Consider the following 23,033-nt stretch of genomic DNA (forward strand, 5'->3'; position numbering starts at 1 on the left):
TTGTCCTTCCATCTTGTGAGCAACCTGAGGTCTGGAGAGATCAAGTACCTTCTTGCCCAAGGACACACAAGTGATAAGGAGGAGAGTCAGAATCCAGGTCCAGGTCTGCCCAAGCCTGCTCTGTTGCCACTGCCCCATGCAGGGCTCTCGAGTCCCTTCTGCTCAGGACATTTGGCAGGGCTGATCTGACATTTAAGTATCCAATCACTTATTACGCAGAATTCTCTATTCATAGCCACTTCACTATACTGACTGGGCATCTAAGAGGCCTTGCATCCGGAAGAGTCATAGGAAACATTAAAGAGAAATTTGGAGTTTGAGTGTCAGCACCTGCAAGGGCTCAGTCTCTGTTCCCATCACTCCCATGACATCCATGCTGTGCAATTTTTTTTTGGTATATTTACTCATTTTTCCCACCATGTGTCTACCTCCATCCTGTAAACTCTGTGATACTGTGTTGTTCACTCCCCTTTACCAGATGCCCGGCAATAAACAGTCGTCACACGCATGAATTCCATGTGAATTGGTAAATCCACATTTAATGCACATGATTTAGGCCATTTAGGGGAAGTTTTGAGCAAATAGTTCTGTCCTTTTAACACATTGTCTCACAATTGAGTAATTTATTCCTCATAGACTAATCAATTTCGGTGGGACATAGTCTCTCTGTATGCTGTGGGACCCATCACCATGAAATGTTCAGGAGAAATTAAAAACTTATTTGAGGCTACACTAGTTACTAATACACTAATATGCATACAAAATGCATAATATTATACTAATATATATTTTTAGTATAGGCTTCTCTTTTTCTCAAAATGTACAATGTGGGGTTTTGGGCATCTCTTTATATGTGGACACTTACGGATTCTGTTATGTTTGAGAGCTGGAGGGAACATATCAAAAATCTCCCTTCCTTGAAACTCAGACACTTCATGTACCCTGGAGGTAAATCCCTGGTATGGATTTTTTCTTTTTTTTTTTTTTTGGTGCTGGGGATTGAACTCGGGGCCATTCAACCACTGAACCACATCCCCAGCCCTATTTTTTATTTTATTTGAATATGGGGGTCTCACTGAGTTGTTTGGCACCTCGCTTTTGCTGGGGCTGGCTTTGAACTTGCGATCCTCCTGCCTCAGCCTCCTGAGTCTCTGAAATGACTGAGGTGCGCCACTGCAAATAAGCGCATGCGTGTCATTTGCACAGTTACATGCTCATCTGGACGATATGACTGTGAATAGGAGTCTCAAATCTGTTGTAGCCAAGAAACTTGGCCCTGGTTCTGGCTGATGCCATGAAACCTGGGGCACATTTTTTTTTTCCCTACACTCTGCTAAAAATTGAGGCCCAACCGCATGCCAACAAAGAAGACAATGTTTTGGGGAGCATGGAGCCACCCAACTTGACAGCCTGCCTCCACCCACGGAGCACAGCAGATGGGGCTTAAGAAAGCGGCCATTGGAGAACTTGCCTTTGGTTGCTGTGACTTTTGCCAGCCGACTTCACAAGGGTTCCAGTGCCTTCATTGCTTCTGTGTGTGAAGAAGCTAAGCAGCTCAAGGTTTGTACAGTCGTGCGAAATCCGATTGAAAGCTGTTCTGGCAAAGGGGAACGGAGTCAGATGACATCATCAAGCCACATCCTGGCATAAATGATGCTACTTATTTCCAACAGTATGCGACTGCTCCTGAAGTCTTCTGCCATGTGCCCAAACCTCGTAGTGGCTTTGGCTCTTAGCCCCTCTCCTTTGTGTGAGGTCAAAAATGGCTGTTCAGATAAACCTCTGTATTTGAGACCAGAAGTACATTTCCCATGGACAAATGTTCCTTGTATTGAAGTGAGTGAAATAATTGCTGGGATTTCTTGAGTGTGCTTTGCAAACCCAGAAGTCTGTGGGTTAGGAGGCAGAGAGAAGAGGCTGTGGTCTTCTCATTCCCTTTTTGCATGACTGCCCCTCTAGACAGAGGGGGCGTGGGTGTAGGCAGGTCAGCAATGCCAGGCGTGATGTTTTTAGTTATAACAGGAGGAGGAACAGCACCTGCTTTCCTGGGTTGGCACAGGATCCCTGAAGGGAAGCATGCTGGGCTTTTAGCAGAGCCCAGACAGGTTACAGGCTCCATTGCAGAGCCGTTGCTACAGAGGGTTAATCAGAGAGGTTCTCTCTGTGTGTGTGTGTGTGTGTGTGTGTGTGTGTGTGTGTAGGTGTAGGATAGGCCTTGTAACCCGAAGTGTAGAAACAGGTGTAAGGAGCCAGGATCTGGTCACATCTAGACTATACTCAGGCAGGCAGTAGATGCTGGGATTCCAATGCCTTCCCCTTCTTGGAGGTTCTTTTCTAAGACATTGTAGCCTGCTGACATACTGCATTTTCTCTGGGCACAGAAAGTTCCACGTGTGCCTTCTTTAAAACTTTGGCACTTCAGTTTTGATACTCTGATTTGCTTTTGTGAAAGGTTGTGATGATATGCACATAGCATTCACCATCTTAACCATTTCTAAGTGCACAGTTCAGTCACGTGAAGTTCACTTACATTGTTGCAACCCTCTCCAGAACATTCTTCGTCAGGTAAAGCTGAAATTCTATGCCCATTGAACGGCTCATTTCTCCCTTTCCTCTGCCTCTGGCCACCAACCACCTCACTCAGCTTTTGGATGGTCTTTCTTTTTCACTTGTGCACATTCGTGCTTTGTGTTTCATTTAGTAATGAGGGTGGGGTGGAGGTAGATCTAGAACTTTGGTTTATAATAACCTATAAGTCAGAAGTTATTTTAGAGTGTCAGAAACTTACTTCCCACAACTGCTGTGAAAATGGTTGATTTGTATTCTTGTATTACACTGCTTTCCACACTTATCAAAGATTTTCAACCACATTCTGGAAAACCATGTGGCTCAGTGGTGAAATACAAGCCATGGTTTGGCTGAATCACTGCATGAATGATGGGAAGATCTCCTGCTGGCCCCTGATGCTAATGAAGGTAAAACTGTACCCTTGAAACTAGCCAAAAGCATCTTGCCAAATGCAAGTTGTTGGAGGGGTCAACTTTTATTTTAAAAGTTCATGCAGCCAGGCTTGGTGATGCATGCCTGTAATTTCACAGACTTTGGGAGGCTGAGGCAGGAGGATTGCAAGTTAAAAGCCAGCCTCAGCAACTTAGCAAGGCCCTGAGCAAATCACTGAGATTGATTGGGGATGCTGATTGGTTGGGGATGTTGCTCAATGGTTAAGCACTGCATCCCTAGGTTCAGTCCCTGGTACCAAAAACAAAACAAAACAACAACAACAAAACCTTCATTTCATTCTATGTACATGTTTGTTTTTCATATTGATATTTAAATTGTTTAAATTATTGCCCTTCAAACACACAAAAAATTGTGAGTAAAATTGAGGCTGTAAGAAGGTCTAGATTGTCTACGGTTTCCTCGACTCATAGGAAACTACATTCATTGACTGCATGATTATAACACTGAAGAAATTTGAAATATTCATTACCTCTTTCTTCATGGTCAAACTAAATGGGGTGGATCTAAGTGTAGGTAGGAGGACCTTAGGTGTAGTTTTCAGGGAAATTCAGTAGTGTATCCCCTCAAACGTTTTTGATAAGATGTGTCATGTCCCATGACTGCTTTATATACTCTAGTTACAATTTCTTTGCTTAAAGGCACCTCCAGAGTCCTGGTCCCATCTTGGCTTTGATGATAATAAATATTAGATGCTTTAGACCATAAAAGGTTTGAATGACCCTTGGACTAGACGAGAAGGGATCTTCATTGTGTGTTCAGAGGTACTTTTCCAACTCTCTTCTGATGTACACAAACAGCTTTAATTCTGCCTATCATAACTTCCTTCATTGAACAAATACATTTAGAAGTCCTATCATGTATTAGATGTTAGGAATATATCAATAAAATCAAGGCCCTCAGTCTGATATGAGAAAGGGAGTCCACAGGTTGGCCCATAATTTCAAACCCTGTAGTGTGCAGCAAATAAAATAAATCCCAAGGACATGATCAGGTTTCCCAGCTTTTCTTTGGGTGGTCATCTCCTCTGAGGAGTCGATGTTTAACCATGGTCCACATGAAGATCAGGGAGAAGAGATGTCCAGGCACAGGGAACCACTTGTACAAAGGGCCTGCAGTAGAACCAGCTCAGGTTTGTTTTAATTAAGAGCCCTGAAGGTGGGAACAATTGGATCCTTGAAGATGAGGAGACTGGGAACTGAAAAAAGGCTCTGACCAGGCTGGCACCCTTGTATGCAGAAGGGAGAATGTTCTTGCCTCTAGAGACTGAATTGTGAAAACTCCTCTTTCAACCTCGATATGAAAAGCTTCGTGGACGTCTAAGCCCAGGACAAGAGCTGGACTTCCCCCATTCACAAAAGCATTTGGAAGATTGTGTCTTGGAATCTCTCTTATCTGTGCCTTCTCTGAAGTCTCCAGGTTTGTGGGTCTCCTCTTGCCACAGAGCTAGTTAGGGTGACTAGTGTCAATAGAGAGTGGAATAGATGTGGACTTGATGTGAACTATGTGTTTGGGCCAAGGGAAGACACGACTGTGGCATTTGGTCAACAGTAAGTTGGTACAAACCCACCAAGTAGACAACATGTAAGAAAATCGATGTTGCAAGGGGCAATTTCACTTGATGGGTATTAATTGATGAAATATGTTGTTTAGTGTTGCTTTTGTAGTTCTGTTTCTTTCTAATTAAAATGCATGTTTTATAGTTAGAGCAAAGATCATAATTATTCTCTATATAGTTAAGTGTTTTCAGAATGAGTAAGTTAACATTGTGGGGGGCTGGGGGTCCATGAGAAAGATTTTTTTTTTTAAATGGGGACTTTAAATTCATTAATTAGACTACATACTTTCTCAAAGTGTAAGTATCTTCCAGAAGCTGTGTGGGTGTGTGCCTGTGAAATTGCCCAATTGCTTGACCCCACGCCCCTGAGTTACACCTTCATAGTTACAACTAAAATGTCAACTATGTGACTTGGGCAATTAACTGGAGACCCCTGGAAGGCTTTGGTCTTATTATGGATGCATTGATATTTACTTTTATTTATTTTGCCTTTGATGTCATGTTCACTTTTAATATCATATCCCCAAAAAAGTCATTTTAACCCATAGCAATGCAAATTAAAAATGCTCTATTTTGGCTACATTAAGAAATTTTGGATATTTTCCTGGAAATCTATTTGAAAACATATTTCCATAGAGTATATTCTTGAGTTTTAAATTACTGACTTTAAAACTAAAACTTAAGGATATTTTTAAGTGCAGCACTTCCAATAGATAAAAGAAATTGCAACATCTTTAAATCTTGGTGTAAATGCCATTTAATACTCTCTATAGGCCATCAGAAATGAACATCTGGATGAACATAATTTCCGCATCAAATATGGTCCAACTGTGGTCTCCATAACCTGAGTCATAGGATCTCATAATTCAGATGCATTAGGTGCTTGTTGAACTGGCTAATGATTCCCATTTCAGGAATGGATACAACCTGTAGTATCTTCCCCTGAGTGAGATTGTCTGGTGGGATTGGACCAGTCACATGATCTTGGTCAGAGAGCTCGACCCTGCAGGATAAGAGCAAGTGTCATTGCTGAGCTTCTTCTGTGAAGTAGGTGCTCTGCTCCATTAACATGTCAAATCCTTTAAAGCTCTTCACTGAATCAGTATTTCATGCATGTTATCAACAAGAAAACTTAAGATTCTGAAGAGGCAAGCCCCTTACCCAGCTGGGACATAAAATGTCTGCCTCCCAAGGCTGCAACTCCATCAGATTCATTGCCAAATAAGCATCCAGGAACTTAAATTCCTCCTGAATCAACAGAGCTAACCTAAGTTCCCCCTTGATTTCAGGATTTGTTTCCAAATATACAAGGGTGGTCCAGACACATGACGAATGCCTGCTTGGTTCTTCTCTTCCCTCGATCTCCCGTTATCTATTGTTATCCAATATGTCCTTTCTGAACTGGCCTCAAATCTGAAGTCTCTGCACTTTGATTTTTTTTTTTTTTGAACAAGGGTTTTTATTTGAGAAAGCAACCTGCCTCCCTGTAGTTGGTTTAATGTGAGCACGGTTGACGAACACTGCTGTATTTAGCTCTTTATCAACATGTTCAGCTGATGCTGGTTTAAGTAATTGTCCTGTTTAAATGTTCAAAGATTAAAATCCCAGATACCCCACCCACCCATTCATCCTTTCTGTAGTAGCAGAATATGTGGCTACATGTGTGAATGCATTGCTATTGCCTCTGAGATTACTCTTTTGTGTATATATACATATACACATATATATAATTTATATAAATAGATCATTTTAAAATTCTTTTTAGATATGACAGTTTATTTTGTCATATATATATGAAGTATAATTTCCCATTCTTGTGGTTGGACATGATGTGGAGTTTCACTGTTTGTGTGTTCATATATGAACATAGGGAAGTTCTGTCCCACTCATTCCACTGTCTTTCCTATTCTCATCCCCCTCCCTTCCCTTTATTCCTCTTTGTCTAATCCAATTAACTTCTGTCCTTCCTTCCTACCCCTTATTGTGTGTTAGTATCTGCATTTCAGAACACATGATCTTTGGTTTTTTGTGACTGGCTTATTTCACTTGGCATGATAGTCTGTTTACCAACAAATGATATATGAAATTAGAAATCAATGATAAAATTTAAAAAATAGACACTACAATAACACCTGAAGACTAAATAATATGCTATTGAATGACCAATTGGGTAGTCGAAGAAATTGGGGATGAAATTTAAATAAAAATACTTAAAGGTAAATAAGAATGTTGACAGACATATCAAAATCTCCAGGATACTATGCAGGTGGCTTCAAAAGGAAAGTTCATTGCATTGAGCTCATTCATTAAAAGAATAGACAGCCACCAAATAAATAACCTAATTTACATCTCAAAGCCCTAGAAAAAGAACAAATCAACACTAAAAGCAGAAGACAGTACATAACTAAAATCAGAGATGAAATTGATACCCCTCCAAAATTTTAGTCAATAAAACAAAAAGTTGGTTCTTTGACAAACTAAATAAAATTGATAAACCTTAGCCATGCTAATGAAGGGAAAAGGACTCAAATTCCAAAAATCTGTGATGAGATTACTCTTATTAGAATGAACCCTAACTGGGCATTCCACCAGTGCTGCTTTACAAACATCGTATCTGACTTGTTGTTCAGTCATGTTGTTTGGGACAAAGATACAATCGTAAAAGTTTAGAGGCAGATTAAAAAAAATTTATTTAAAATTGATATGGTAAAGGGAGATGTCTTTGGGATTATGTCTCATGTTGTGCCAGATTAAGTATCATTTCTGGATGTATCTCTGAAGATGTTTCCAGATGAGAGCAACATTGGAATTGGTAGACTTGGTAAAATAAGGTGCCCTTCTCAACGTGGGTTGGCATCATCTAGTTTATTCTGGGCCTTGAGTCAGCCAGAAAGGTGGAGGAATTTGCCAGGTTTTCCTGCTTTATTACTTGGGCTGGAACCTTTCATCTTCTCTTATCCTCGGACTGAGATTTACACTCTCCACCTTTTGCACTTGCACTGAATCACCTCACTGACTTTCCTGGTCTTTTCAACTTGCAGATGACATGTCACAGGATATTTTAGTCGGCTTTTTCACCACCATGATCGAAAGACCTGACAACAATTTTTAGGGGAGGGAAAGTTTATTTGGCACTCCCAGTTTCAGAGGTCTCAGTCCACAGATGGCTGACTATTGCTCTGGACATGAGGGGAGACAGAGCATCATGGCAGAGGGGCATGTTGGAGGAAATCAGCTCAGAACATGACCACTAGGAAGCTGAGAGGGCAAGCTCCGCTCACCAGGGATAAAACATGTACCCCAAAGGCACACCCTACCTGCCTACAGTTACCATCAGTTCATCTGTATCAGTGAATTAATGCCCTCCTTAGGTTAAGCCTCTCATGTCCATTCATTTCACCTTGGAACTTTCTTGCATTGTCTCACACGTGCACTTGAAGGGGAGACCTCATATTTAAACCATAACACAGGAGTTCTTATCCTCCTTAACTGTATGAGCTAATTACTCAAAATAAAGCTCTGTGGGTGTATGTATGTGTGCAGGTATGTCTATCCTGCTAGTTCTGTTCTCTGGAGAACCTTGACTAATGTACATGTGTTATAGCACAATCCTGTGAATAGAATCTACAGGTGACCTGTTTTCATGGGCATGTTTTTATCCAATGATGATGAAACTAGGAAACGATGATGTTCTGCTGGGGCGAGAGTTCGAAGGGAAGAAGACAGGACAGATAAATTAGCAGTATGTTTATTGTGATGCAGGTGCTAAAACAGTGCAATATTTAACCTATTGCTCTAATTGTATTTAAACCCAAGATAAGACTCCAACTTTAACTAGATGGCCTTTCTTCACATTCATAGATTTTGAGACGAGTAAATTCAAAAAGTGAAAGCGTTAAATCAGATACCATCAAGCAATATTCCCACCTCTGGCCAAGAATTACAGGTTTTCCCTAGAACCATGAATTTGTGTGTTCGACTGAAGAACCTAGAGAATTTATGACACTGTATTTTTCTCCACTCTGGATAGCAGGCTGTTTGCTCGATTATTGAATGAATTCATGGGAGAAATGAACCCTCCAGAGTTTCGGATAAATCTAGTTAACCTCTGAGTTTGACTTACATATTATGTTTGCACTTGGCTCTTTTCTCTTTCGGTTATTTCTGGGCTGAAGTGCCTTTCGTCTCAGGACCTGCTTATTGCTGTCCTTGCAATTGTCTGATTGGTTTCCATCCATCTCCTTGGGCTATCACACTCGGTACTGCAAACTGTACCCTCCCAAGGGCTCTGGTGGAGGAGAAATGGACGGGATTTGCAGCCATGATAATGACACCTGGGAGTCTCTGCTGAGTGCTCTTATGGAGGTACAACAGGCAAGAGGGTCAGAGGCTACAGAGCAGAGCTCACTTCACCAGCCTCCATGCATTTCCTCCATTTCTTCTTACACTAAAAACCACAGCTTCCTCACTGCTAGGGGAATTGACAGTGGCCTTGCATCCTTGCATCCTCTCTTGTAGAGCTTACCCCAGTCACCTAGCACCCTGCTACCCACAGCATGATCTAGACTCAGCAAGAGATCATCACTTGTGAGCCTCTAAGAAATGCAGACTCTCAGGCCCCATCCCAAAGCTATGAACTCAGAACCTGATGGTAACAATCATCAGATTGTTGTGACCTACGGGAGGTCAAACGACCTATAGGAGTATTTGATTTTGAGAAGAGCTTGCTCTGGAGAATTTGCACAGATGGTAGAAGGAGGTTAAAATGAACTGAGAAGCAGCAATACTTTATTTTACATCCTGTGCCCTGAGACTTTGATGAGCTTCTTAGATGAACACATTGGCTGATTTTTATCCTAAAGGGACATAACAGTACAAATCCCCATCTTTTTTTTCATTTCTCGTGGCCTTCACAAGCTGAGTGATGGGTTTTCAAGGATGCGAGGTGACTAACAGGACAGTTGGTTAGGAGGCAGAAGGATCACTGCCACTGCTACTTAGGATGAAGGTGGAAGCCAATCCTGTCTGCTGACATGGAGAAAAAGGGCCCAATGGTGACTAGATGGGCTAGGGGATGTGATTTAAGCATGCCACTTCTTTGGACATATCAGAAAGCCTATTGCTCTGACTTGGTTAACTAAGACTGTCCACCTCCACGGCTAGAAAACAGCAGCCATTTGAGTTTATTTCTTGAATAGGAAAATACTTCTCATTCGTTCTCCTCCTCCAAACCAACATACACTGTCTGGTTAGTACTACATGCCATCTGCTGGTGCCACAAATGCGGAGGACCTGGCTCGTCCCTGGAACACCTCCACCACAGCAGTGAATATTTCAGTTCACAGTTTTATTGCATGCAGTGTGAAGACAAAGTGTGCAGTGGGCTTATGTTTTTTTTTTTTTCCAGTATTCCTTCTTTTTCCTGTTTCTCCCTCATTCCTTGTTATGCTGGTGGGGCTCTCTATCATGGACCACTTGTCCTGTATCAAGAGAAGAAAGGACCCAAGATAGCAGATCTGAATCCAGCCTTCTAGACAGTGAGTGATCTAAGGGTCGACCTGATGCCAAAGCAAAGCTATTGAGCATCGTTATCAAGGGTTAATAGGAACTCCGAGGGAACAAGCATCTCTCTCTTTTTTTTTTTTTTTTTGGTCTCTTGTCTTTATGAGCTCCAGGGCCGTGGACGTCTGAAGATGTTGAGTACATGTTTCCTGCCTTGTAGAAAAAGCCTTTCTTAATTTGAAGTCCAGTGGAAAGGAGCACAGCTAAGAGATGGATTAAGAATTCTATGCATGAGGACTCTTCCTTCTGTGTCCAGATGTGAATAAATAGATTTCTTGCTTTTTCTTTGCTTGGTTTTCAGATTTACTTAAGTTAGAGTAATTTCTTTCCTGTGCCACTGACTAATGGAGACCTTGGTGAAAGGGCAGGGATCCATGATACTGTGAAAACTAGGGCCCATCTAAGCACTATTTCAAACAGAAGATTTCTAGAAGACCTGAGTGATGGCTGGGCAGGTGTGTTAGGGCAACTGGTGGGCTGCTTGTCACCTGCCAGTGGGCTGACTGGCTGAACTCTGGGCATTTCCTCCTAGGAACCAGCTAGGAGCCTGGAGGAAGGCAAATAATAAGTTTATTCTCAGCTCAGCCATTTTCTAGGTGTTTAGCCTTGTGTAAGTTACTGCACACGTACAGAACAATGCCTCCCTCACTAGTGCTGTTGTGAGGATTCTGTTCAATAATATAATAGATAATAATTAATAATTAAATAAATAATATGTACAGATTCTATAATCCTTCCATAAAGGAATTCAAGGTGGTCTATAAGGAGAACACAGATCATAAAATGATGGGAAAATGCAATTAAAGGCAAACCAGGAGAAGGAAATAACAAGAGGAGGAGAAAAAGCTTGGGGTGAGGGGGCACGGCATTACAAAAGCAAAATCTGAGGGATTCCAACATTGGGGTAAACAAAGTTTGATTTTGAGAATCTTCTGATGGTCAAAGAAGAAAGGGGAAAACGTAAAATTATCAAGGTCAAAATGAAAGGTCTGTAATGGCTTATTTCCCCCCAATAAGTAATGTCTTCAAAAATAATCACTGGTGCCGTGATAGACAGCATCCTTCCGCAGGTCAAGTAGTTAACGATGAGTGTCATTTCTTGAAACATCCTTTGATGAAAACTAAAAATGTTATATTAGTGGCCAATCTAGGGAAGCAGATTCTATGGACCAGGTAAGTGAACAGATGGAATTTGAATAGCATAGAAGGGTTAGAGAAGGCTCTCCAAGGCTTCCTCTGATTATCTCTGATAGTTGAAGACAAGGAAAGCATTGATCCTTTGTGCTTAGGATTCCAAATCTCATGATGACTTTTAGCTATTTTTCCAGGAGGTCTTCCTTCAAATCTTCTGTTAAACAGAGGTTCAGGAAGATACTCCATGTTTATCCAGAGTTTTGGCACACCCCTGTTTTGCTCCAGATGGATACTTAGTCCAAAACTCAGATACTTTCTCATATTTTTGCCTATTGGGCTGCCCTGGGGTCTCTTGCAGCCTAGTTAGGGAAATCTCATATGATTACTAATGAAGGCCAATAGGAGCTTTGAGAAGTTTGGTGTAAATTCCTTTAGGCTTCAAGATGGTACCTATGTGTCCTCCTTTTAGGACCCTGGAGAACTTAGTTCCTTGGGCAGGATCTGTGAATTTCTCTGACTTGCACCAGCTATCTAGGGTGCAGAGACATGCAAAGACCCGGGGACTCGGCTCTGCCTCTGGACTCTCTTGGTACATCCAGAAGAGAAAATCAGCCCCAGGCTTGTCTCTTGCTTGGGAAAAAATTGGCACACACTGTTCGTTATCAGATGCCTCTGACTTCAGTGATTTGGAACAGAACTCTTATTGCCTGGAAAATTGGCTATCTCGGCTATACTTTCCTCCTGCAGAGAAGCACTTCTTATGGAATTACATGATGATTTTGATATCCTCATAAATGGTTGAGCTTTGAAAAGTGAGTTGAAGTAGAAATTCAACATAAACCACAATGTCATGGAGAGAGGAGATTGATGTGATGGCGGTAGCTTGAGAACCCCTAGGAAAAAGAATGAGTAAATAATGGGAGTGCCCATGTATCAACCTAGGAGTGGGGTTTTGTTTTGTTTTTATTTTTTATTTTATTTTATTTTACCCTTCCCCAGTCCTGTAAGGAGACTTTTGTCTCCGGTGGCTCGGTTTCTCTTCTCTCCAATCTGAGCTTCTTCTTTATTGATTTCATTTTGTAGGTTTTTGGGATGCAGAAGGTGAGGAATGAATGACTGTAATTCTATATATATATATATATATATATATATATATATAATATATGCACATGAATGTGTCATTCACACGTGGACACAGGCCTATTTTGCATATCTGTTTGTGTTTATTTAGATATGGATCCACCAGTCTCTTTCTTGTCTCTATTATGTGGCTTAGAGATTGGAGAGAATGGCTGATGGAAAAGTGAAAGGGATTTGGGGGGAGGTCCTGGAGTAGTTGTGGGGTTTATGAATGGAGAGAAAAAGAAAGAGGATTTTTAGGGACGATTTTGTGTTGTCAATTAGGATTCCACTGTTGCTCTTTGAGGAATGAGAGGCTAAAAGTATTCAGGTGCTTTTTGCTGATGGATCTGTCTCGCAGCCAGAATCCAGTGCAGAGACCGAATCACAAGAGGCCCCACTTTGGATCTGGTTTACACCAACATGGGCCGCCTTTCCTCTTCACGTTCCTTAGCACACTCTATACATTTTACTTATTTGGTTCAGATGGTTGATAGGCAGGGCATGCCAAAAAGGAAAAGAGCGCCTTTTTAGAATCTCAATAAGTTGGGGCTGATTTTTTTTTTTCCAAAAAAGAGTTTCCTTATGGGCATTCCCACAGATGCAGTTGAAGGGGGTGGGGGTGCTATTTGCCAGAAAGAGACAGGAACACAGAGCAACTTGTCCAATCAGCTCCCTGATTATGGAGATTTCTGAGCATATTTTTCTTCCCAGTAGCACTGTTTCAAAGAAAGGACAAAAGAGAAATAGGCTGTTAGTCATTTGTATTGGAAGTAGATGTGGGTATTCTAGATCAGGATTTTTTTTTTAAACTGGGTTGAGCTTTTGATTTTAAGTGTAGTCAGTAAAAGGAAAGTGTGTGTGTGTGTGTGTGTGTGTGTGAGAGAGAGAGAGAGAGAGAGAGAGAGAGAGACACACACACACACACACACACACAGACATATTTACTGGATATTCTGTCCTGGTATTCTACTTCAGGTCTAAGACCCAGTCATAGACCTGGATACTGAGAATTTTGCTGAATTTTCCACTAAGCTAGATTTTATGGATCTTTGAGGATCATTTATAAAAGAAACCAATGGTAGATTAGAAACTGTGGTGCCTTCGTGTGTATAGCAGGCTACTTCAAGTCAGAAGAAGATCACTGTGGATCAATTCTATGTTTAGATTTCTCTCAAAAACAATCTATATATTATAAGTTTGGGATATGCTTAAGTCTGTTTGCTGTGTAAAGGAGGATGCTATGTAAATATTTAATAAACTGGGAAATAAAAATATTGAAATATTGAATGAGTTTCTTCTTTGTGTCGAAGAATGGATAAAGTGTGTGTTTGTGTGTGTGTGCGTGCATGTGTACACATGCATACAAGAAGCAATCTCAGTTAAATTAACATCTTTTGGAGAATGTTTCCCTAAATATTTCAGGCAGAAACTGTCTATAGCAGTAGGGAGGAGAAACTCAGTTGAGGGCTGCTTGGTATTTCAAAAAAAAAGGGTGAGAAATCTCTGTCATACAAGAGAGAAGGGTTGGAATTAAACAGGTATCAAAATTACATACTCCTTGCAAGAGTGGTTTACTCTAGAAAATGAGTACCGTGCAGGAGGTATGAAAATAAACTGCTGTATGTAATTTCATCCTGTCACCAGATAACTACAGTTGCAGTCAACATGCTAACAGCAACAAAAGGGTCTGTCTGCTGCACCCTCAGAAGGAGCCCACTGACAAGCCATCTGGGTTCTTCAGTAAAGAATCCAGGTCCCCTTCCAGCTCTTAGGAGACCAGGGACAATCTCAAGGACAGCTATTGGTTAAGAGCAGCCAAGTTCTTTGTATCTACTAGTGTCAATTACAAAAGAAAAAAAAAATCCCTGTTAAGCATAGTATAGTTCAATAAAATTATATTTACTCTTTATCCCCAGTTCCTGGGACAGAGTACCCTTGGCATTTCCTGAGCGATAAGTTATTTGATTCCTAATGTACCCGTTTCAGCCATATTAAGAGTTTATGCTATTGAGGTGACTCTTTTCTTTGGAGGGGGGTGGTATATCAGAGATTGAACTCGGGGGGGGGGCACTCAACCACTGAGCCACATTCTCAGTTCTATTTTGCATTTTATTTAGAGACAGGGTCTCACTGAGTTGCTTAGGGCCTCACCATTTCTGAGGCTGGCTTTGAACTCATGATCCTCCTGCTTCAGCCTCCTGAGCTGCTGGGATTACAGGCACTATACCTGGCTTAAGGTGACTCTTGGTGGACCCACAGTGAGGCACCCGGAGGAGCAACCGTAGGATCAGAAGGCAGAACTTTCAGCCCCACTTTCCCCCAACTTCTAGAGGAGACAGACCCTAGAAGAAGAGTTTAATCACCAATGGCCAATGGTTTTATCAATCACACTTGTATAATAAAACCTTGAAAAATTAAGTGGTGTGGTTCAGAGAGCTTTCAAGGCAGTGGACATTTTGAAGTACAAGGAAAATGGTGTGCCTAAAGAGTGACATCTGCCCACCACTGCCCTGTAACTTGCCCCATGCATCTAGAACATTCTAAAGTTGTATCCTAGTGACTCGAGTGAATTATGGGGCCAGCAAGGAATAATTGTGGGAACCCCTGCATTTCTAGTTGTCTGGGAAGAACTGTGAGTAGCCTGGGTACCCCACCTGTGACTGACATCTGAAATGAGGACAGTTGGCTAGTACTGAGTCCTTAACTTATAGTGAAGGTTAACCAGCATTGCCTTAACCTGTGAAGTCTGTACTAATTCTGAATAGTATCAGGATTTGATGGTTGGATAATGAGCTGCTGTGTGTCAAGAGAATGGTTGGAGTCAAAAAGCTTCCCACTCATCGAATGAATGAGAGCCACCCATGTATGGTGAAACTCAAACAATTTCAGGAACGTGAAGCACTGTGTCTAGAGTTCGTAGTCGCCACGTTCCATAATGACACATCATCCAAGGCCTCTGTTGTGGAACTGTTTAGAGAGATGCCAAGCCAGAGGCCATTCCTACAGCTGCTAAAACTCCTTTGTGCTCCACTTGAGGAGGCTTATTTGGTGTCTCTTTTAGGGATCATATATAACCATTGCACACCATTCTGTTGACGTAGTTTTTTTTTTTTTTTGAAAACTGGGCATTTTCAAGGAAAATCAGAATATGTTGCACTCTAGCCATTATTGGTAACCAGTAACATGAGGCTGGGACTCACCATGCTGTAACCATGGGCAGATGAGAACCACTTTTGAAGATGGGGAGGAATCATTTCTTAAGAGTAAATCTCCCAATTAAGGCTCCTGGATTACAGATCCAGTGATTTTATTTGGATTTAAATGGGGGGGAATGGTGGTTCCATTCCAGGTTTTCTGAGGAAACCCCATACTGCTTTCCAGAGTGGTTGTACTAATTTACAGTCCCGCCAGCAACGTATGAGTGTATCATTTTTCCTCCACATCCTCGCCAGCATTTATTGTTGCTTGTATTCTTGATGATTGCCATTCTGACAAGAGTGAGATGGAATCTCAGTCTAGTTTAAATTTGCATTTCTCTAGTTGCTAGAGACATCAAACATTTTTTTCGCATATTTGTTGACCATTTGTATTTCTTTTTCTGCGAAGTGCCTGTTCAGTTCCTTTGCCCACTTATGGATTGGGTTATTTCTTTGATGTTAAGTGTTTTGAGTTCTTTATATGTCCTGGAGATTAATGCTCTGTCTGAGGAGCAGGTGGCAAAGATTTTCTCTCCTACCATTTTGAAATCTGGAAGTAGGAGTATTCTAACTTTTTCTTAAGATTGTATAATATAATTTCCAAGGACATTGTCATTGTTCCCACGCCTTTGTATTATATAGACAGACCTCAGTCTATTTGCTTGGTCTCTTACGGTTGGAGAGTAGATGTCTCCAGTGAGTTCTCAAGTGCTTGCCGAGTCAGTCATCTGCAGAACAACAATGCTTTGTACTCAGATTGAAAACAGGAAGTTCATATGCAAAACTATGTCAACAGAATGGTGTGCAAATAACATTAAAGGGAGAAAAACTGAAAAATGAAGGTGCGGGTTAAGAACATCTCTATTTTCCCTACTTAATAATTACCTTCAAACTTACATCTTAATAAGGTAAATGTCCAGTCAGACACATCTCCTGGGGTTTGTGTAAGTTGCATAATGAATCATTTTCAAGGAGGATTCTCAGTCTTCATTCTGCTCTTTGCTGAGATTTCTGTTGCTTTCCACATGAAAGGGTTACCATCCAACTTGAAAAATAAACCCACTGGGACATTCTCCCTTCCTGTCAGAACAGATTCTAATATTCTGGTTTGTCTACACCTGTATGAACTCTAGAGTTCTCTTGTATTAGATGTGAGAATAGTTTCTTTTTATTGTGGTTCCTAAAAATGAAAATTGGAATGGGGTAGTAATGTTCCTCTGTAAGTAGTGAAAAATAATTTCCTGAGACTCGTAATAATTATAAAGCCCTTTGAACAATACTCAACATATAAGTGCTCAATAATTGTTATTTTTCTGGAAATTTCTTCAGTTTCTACCCTCCTACGTTCTGCCTGTGAACCTTTGTAAATGTGACAGGTCAGGGTCAAGGATGTGCTATAACACATAGGCAATGGAATATTAATGCAGAATGAAATTGTGGCATTGGCTGGTAAATGAATGGAATCGGAGACTATCATGCTAAGTGAAATAAGCCAATCCCCCCAAAACCAAAGGCTGAACGTTCTGATATGTGGATGCTAACAAATAATAAGGGTTGGAGAGGGAAGAGTAGAAGTTCAATGGATTAGACAAAGGGGAATGAAGGGAAGGGAGGGGGGATGCAAGTAGGAAAGACAGTGGAGTGAATGGGACAGAACTTTCCCATGTTGATATATGAACACACGACAAGTGAAACTCCACATCAGGTACAACCACAAGAATGGGAAGTTATACTCTATGTATGTATAATATGTCAAAAGCATTCTACCATCATGTATAACTAAAAAGAAGAAATAAAAAAAAACACATTTTTAAAAAGACCACTGTAAGTCTAACCCAAAATAAGGTGTTTTTTTGTTTGTTTGTTTGTTTTTTGAAACCTCCTTCACCTCTCAGTTCTGTGTTCAAAGCTTCAAAGATCTCTGGACACTGAGGATGGAAAAGTCCATTGTTTTTAATATCCAGCCTTTAAGTCTCTCAGCACAGTACAAAAGCATCCGTTTTACTCATTTATCTTTATGTGGTGCCGGGGATTGAACCCAGTGCCTCACGTATGCTAGGCAAGTGCTCTACCACTGAGCCAAAACCCCTGCTCCCCCATTCAAAATAATACTCCATGAAGCCGTTCCCCAGGGACATTCCAGTCATGCCTTCAGCATTTGTATCAGTGCCGGGTGGTGGTACATGCCTATAATCCCAACAGCTTGGGAGGCTGAGGCAGGAGGAGCATGAGTTTAAAGCGAGCCTCAGTAGTTTAGTGAGGCCCTAAGCAACTCAGTGAGACCCAGTCTTTAAACAAAATACAAAAACGGGCTGGAGATAGGGCTCAGTGGTTAAGCACCTCTCAGTTCAATCCCTGGCAACATCAACAAAAAAAGGTTTTATCAGGTAGTTCTGGATTCCAGTCTTGGATGTTCAGGCTCTTAGTATCTCCTTGCCCATGGTAAAATGGAATATATCAAACACTAAGCACACCACAGGATGAGCTAGGTAGGCTCAGAACATGTTGCTTGAAAATTTTTCCTTTTTATCATGAATAAAGTGACACAGGAATCACTTCCCCTGCAAGGTACCTTCCCACACATAGATACCCTCCCCCAACCAGGTGTTGGGGTAGAGTGGGCTACTGCATCCAAGATGTATGACATGGGCTGAAGGAACCAAATTTACTCTTCTCATCCACTTCTGGTGACTACAGTCTACCTCCCATTGCATTCAGAACTCCGTTCTTAAATTTTGTTTTCTACTGTGACAGTCTTCTGAAATAATATCCACATTATAGATGGTCAAATTTTAAAAATTAATGTCAGTTATTTTAACAATACTTTAAGCAAACATAGGGACCAGTACCAAACTAAACACTCCTTAGGCCATCCAGAATACTGTGCTAAATTCTACTAAATTGATTCCATGTACCTCATAATGAGTAGCAATCCCAAGTTTGAAGAAGACTATTGAATGTCCATAAGTCTCCAGTACTGACTTCTCCTTCTTTAGGAGGAATAAACAGAGTAGGCTCTAGTGATCCTTTTAATGTTCATTTTGTTGCTGTCCCAGAAAGAGTATAAGGTATGTGAGATAATATGGAATGTTGCAGAAAAGCACAAGGTTTTCCTTATTTTTACTCCATTCCTTTCACAACCTGGGAGCTCAAATCTTTATCCATTGGGTAAGAAGCAAACATTGGAATCTATAAATTTGACTAACATTCTATCATAAACTCCGTCTCATTGTCCTTCAGGAGAGAAAAAATATCTTTCAGTCTCAATAGAAAGTATTCATTCTTATTTTTTTTTCTTTAAGGAAGATTTTTGTGGACACCTGAGATAATATAGAGGGTAGCAGAACCACCTCTAAGTTTTGCTATTCATTTCCTCTTTATTGGTTGTCTGACATCATTGCATAGAGTGGAAATAAAATTGGAGAAGGAACAAAGCCAGAATGGTTTTAGTTCATCTTATTGCCCTTATCATTTTCTTTTTATTGTTTATTTACTTATTTAGGTACTGGGGATTGAACTCGGGGGCGCTCGACCACTGAGCCCCATCCCCAGCCCTATTTTGTATTTTATTTAGAGACAGGATCTCTTGAGTTACTTAACACCTCACTGTTGCTGAGGCTGGCTTTGAACTTGCAATCCTCCTGGCTCAGGCTCTCGAGCCTCTGGGATTACAGTGATGTGCCACTGTGCCCGGCTTCTTTTTATTTTTTTAAAGCCTGGACTCAGTTTTTTATTATTACCATGATTTTATTTATTTATTTTTTTATGTGATCCTAAGGATCAAACCCAGTGCCTCATATGTGCTGGGTAAGTGCTCTACCACTGAGCCACACCTCAGATTGCCCTTATCTTCTAAACAAGAGTGTGTCTGAAAACCATCTGAATGTGAAAAAAAAAAAAAAATCTTCCCACTGAAGACAAAATAAGAGAATGGGTGAGAGAAGATCACAGAGTGAGATAACATTAGAAAGTTTTGCAAAGTTGTTGTTTCAGCCTGCCATAGTTCCCTACTTTATGGTCTTGAAAGACAATGAGAACTTCAAATAATGTCCTTTGACTGCACAAGGCTGTCCAGCTTCATGACCCCATGTTGAAATTCAAAAACATTTCTCTGAGTTCTTTACAGTGTTACACTTTCAATGAATATTTTTCTTTTCCCTGTAATTCTTCCAGTTTTGACTGTGACCTTTCGTCAGGTTCTTTGTGCTCTTCCTTGGGGCTAATTACCTCCCTACCTCAGAGCTCTCTGGTTGCCATGAGATGACCTGGGGCTGCTGGCTCTCATATTCCTTTGTTTTTGTCTTTTTGGACCTTTTTAAGCATTAGCCTTTGTACCTCTCAAAATCCACACTACCTACCATGAATAATAGAATAAAAAATATACCATAGACCAAGCCCTTCCACCATTTCCCTTCCAAAGTAGGTGAATATCCATGATACTTATTTTGATTTCTTAAAAATGTTTGATCTAGTAAATCACATATTTTTTCTTGTACAGTTACTTAAAATTAATGGACTGTTCTTGAGCAGTTTAAATATACAGAAATCTGGCCAGAAAGTACATGTTTCCTGCATATGCTGTCACAGATCCCCCAGCCCACCCCAGGGTCCCCTTTTCTTAACATTTCCCAAATGACAGCATTTGCTGTAGCTGATTAACTGAGATTGACACAGAAAGTCCATAGTTTATATTGGGGTTCATTCTTTGTATTATATATTTTGTGGAGTTTAAAATGTAAAATGGCATCTATATTCACCATTATAATATCATACCAAATAGTCTCACTGCTTCAAGAATTCTGTGTTCCACCTACTCACCCCAACTTTTCTCCTTCTGCCAAACCCCTAGCAAACACTGGTCTTTTCAAACCAGATTTGTTTCTTCACTCAGAAATACACATTTATAATTCTTCTATGTCTTTTTATGGCTCAAAGGCTCATTTCTTTTCCTTTCTCCTCTTCCTCTTTTCCTTCCTCTAAATGGCATTCCATTGAATGGATGTAACCCAGTTTGTTTACTCATTAGAGTCCCTTCAAGTGCACAATCATCACAATCTTAGCTTTCTTTAGCAATACAAGAAATTCATTTTTTTTTCTTATATTACAATTACAACACATTCATGTTGATCTCTACAGAAAATTCCGGAGTTTTGGTGATTAAGAATCTGCAAGAAACAAATGAGAACCATAAACGGATCACTGCCCTTCACCTTATTCCCCATTGCTTGAGGAAACTTTCATTTAGATATTGGCAGTGTACTTGGCACCCTGCAGAACACCTTCATTGTTGGCCAAGGTCATCTTTTGGCAAGTACCACAGAAGATGGATGATGTTTCCCATGGTTTTCCTTTGGTAAATTATATTTCTCCTTAAAAAAGTCATACAAATTATAGAGAGCCCTGTTGGGTTGTGGTTTTTTTTTTTTTGTGTGTGTGTGTATGCCAGGGTTTGAACCCAGGACCTTGTGCATGGGAGGCAAACATTCTACCAACTGAGCTATATCCCCAACCCAAGAACCCTATTGATTTGTTTTTAATGTACATTTCAGATACATACCTGTGTATCTTCTCTGCCTTCTGACATTCTCTGTTTTGATAGCTAGGTGGCACCCAGGGTGAACTCCCCCACCCTGGTTTCCCTCTGCTCCCCCTTCAGTGAAGCACAGTGACAGGTGAAGAGATGGAAGCCATCTTGAAGGTTCAATGGGCAAGGCTGTCCGCGGGCACCCCAGACAGAACGGTTTCAATCAATTCCACATTAGAATGGGAAACGCATCATGGGTAGGAACATAGAATGGTCCCTAGAGGGCATTTTCCTGTTTACCTCTCAGCTTCTCTCCTCTGAATCAAACTCGTTTCTTTCCTTGATGAATACTCAATTTGCGTATTCAGCTTATTAGAGCAGGGTGGGTTTTTTGTTGTTGTTGTTGTTTGTTTTTGTCAGTGTATATAAAAAAATCAATCTTGCTCAAATAGGGTCTGATTTATTTACCCATGGTGGTAAATTATGAATAGGAAAACTTAATTAAATCTCCCTTCTGTGAAGATTTTTTGAGGGCCAAATAGACACTAGAAAGTGTGGAGGATGTGTTGGGAGCCACCATGGTGAATCTGAAATGCATTTCAACCTCGGGGGCGGGGGGGTCTGCTGTTTTAGGAGGACTGATGCGTTCAATATAAGAAGAAAAAGCCTGTGGTGTGAGAAAGGAATCCTTGACGTGGAGGGAGCCACATGCCTTTGGGTGGGGGTGGCCTGAAGCATCTGTACCTTGGAGGTGAGACTGGAGGGAGGTGTCTGAACCCCAATAAGTGAAACCTAAAAAGGCAAGAGGAAGGGCATGACGTCCCCATCTTGTCAGTGTATCTGACTGTTAAATATTGTCTGTGGTTAACTGTTTCCTACCCCATCCCATTTGGATGTGATTTCCCTGGATCACTCCTTGGGTCCCTTATTTCCTCCTTTCTCTTCTTTCACTTTTCAAAGTGGCCTCTAGGAATTCAGGGTTTGGTATATGCTGAATAGATTGAATGATATGTATGCTGCTTGTTCCATACTTTGAAGGTATGTGAGGTCTTATGCATATCTCATAATTCTGAACTAAATGGGCTTCTTCATATGTGTTGAGTGGTATCATGCTAAGCTCTCTGAGATAGGAACATGTCTATTCTTATTTACCAAGTATCTGTGATAGCATCTGGGAAGAGGGCCTCTAATAATACAAAGGTTTTAGGCCAGAAAGCCTAGGGTTTATATTGTCTGCTGTATCTGTAGCAATGGAAATTTTGTTCATTTATTCATGTATTTCCTTACTTAAAACATGAGACTAATGATTTTTTTGTTGTTTTTATTTTTTTTGGTACCTGAGATTGAACCCAGAGACACTTAACTACTGTGCCACATTCCTGGCCCCCATTATTTTTTTGAATTTTTTTTAATATTTATTTTTTTTAGTTTTCGATAAACACAACATCTTTATTTTATTTTTATGTGGTGCTGAGGATCAAACCCAGTGCCCCGCGCATGCCAGGCGAGCGCACTACCACTTGAGCCACATCCCCAGCCCCCCCATTTTTAAAATATATTTTATTTAGAGACAGGGGTCTTGCTAAGTGGCTTAAATCTTCACGGAGTTGCTGAGGCTGGCTTTGCACACTCGTGATCCTCCTGTCTCAGCCTCCCGAGCTGTTGAGATTACAGCATGTGCCACTGCACCCAGGGAGATCGGTGATTATTTCAAAAGTTATTTTTAAACTCTGAAAGAAAGATGGGAAAACACCCAAAACCCATAAAGTGAGTATTGCGATAGCATTGTGTGTTAGTATTCGTTTGCACATCAGTCAAAAAATTCATAAAAGAATCAATTATACAGGAATAGAAGAGGTACTATGCAGCTTTTCCATTTAACTGGACTTGATCTACATGAGTGTTTTTTTTTCAAGCT

This window comes from Marmota marmota, unplaced genomic scaffold (assembly GCF_001458135.2).
Source record: "Marmota marmota marmota unplaced genomic scaffold, marMar, whole genome shotgun sequence".
In the NCBI taxonomy this organism is placed as follows: Eukaryota; Metazoa; Chordata; class Mammalia; order Rodentia; family Sciuridae; genus Marmota; species Marmota marmota.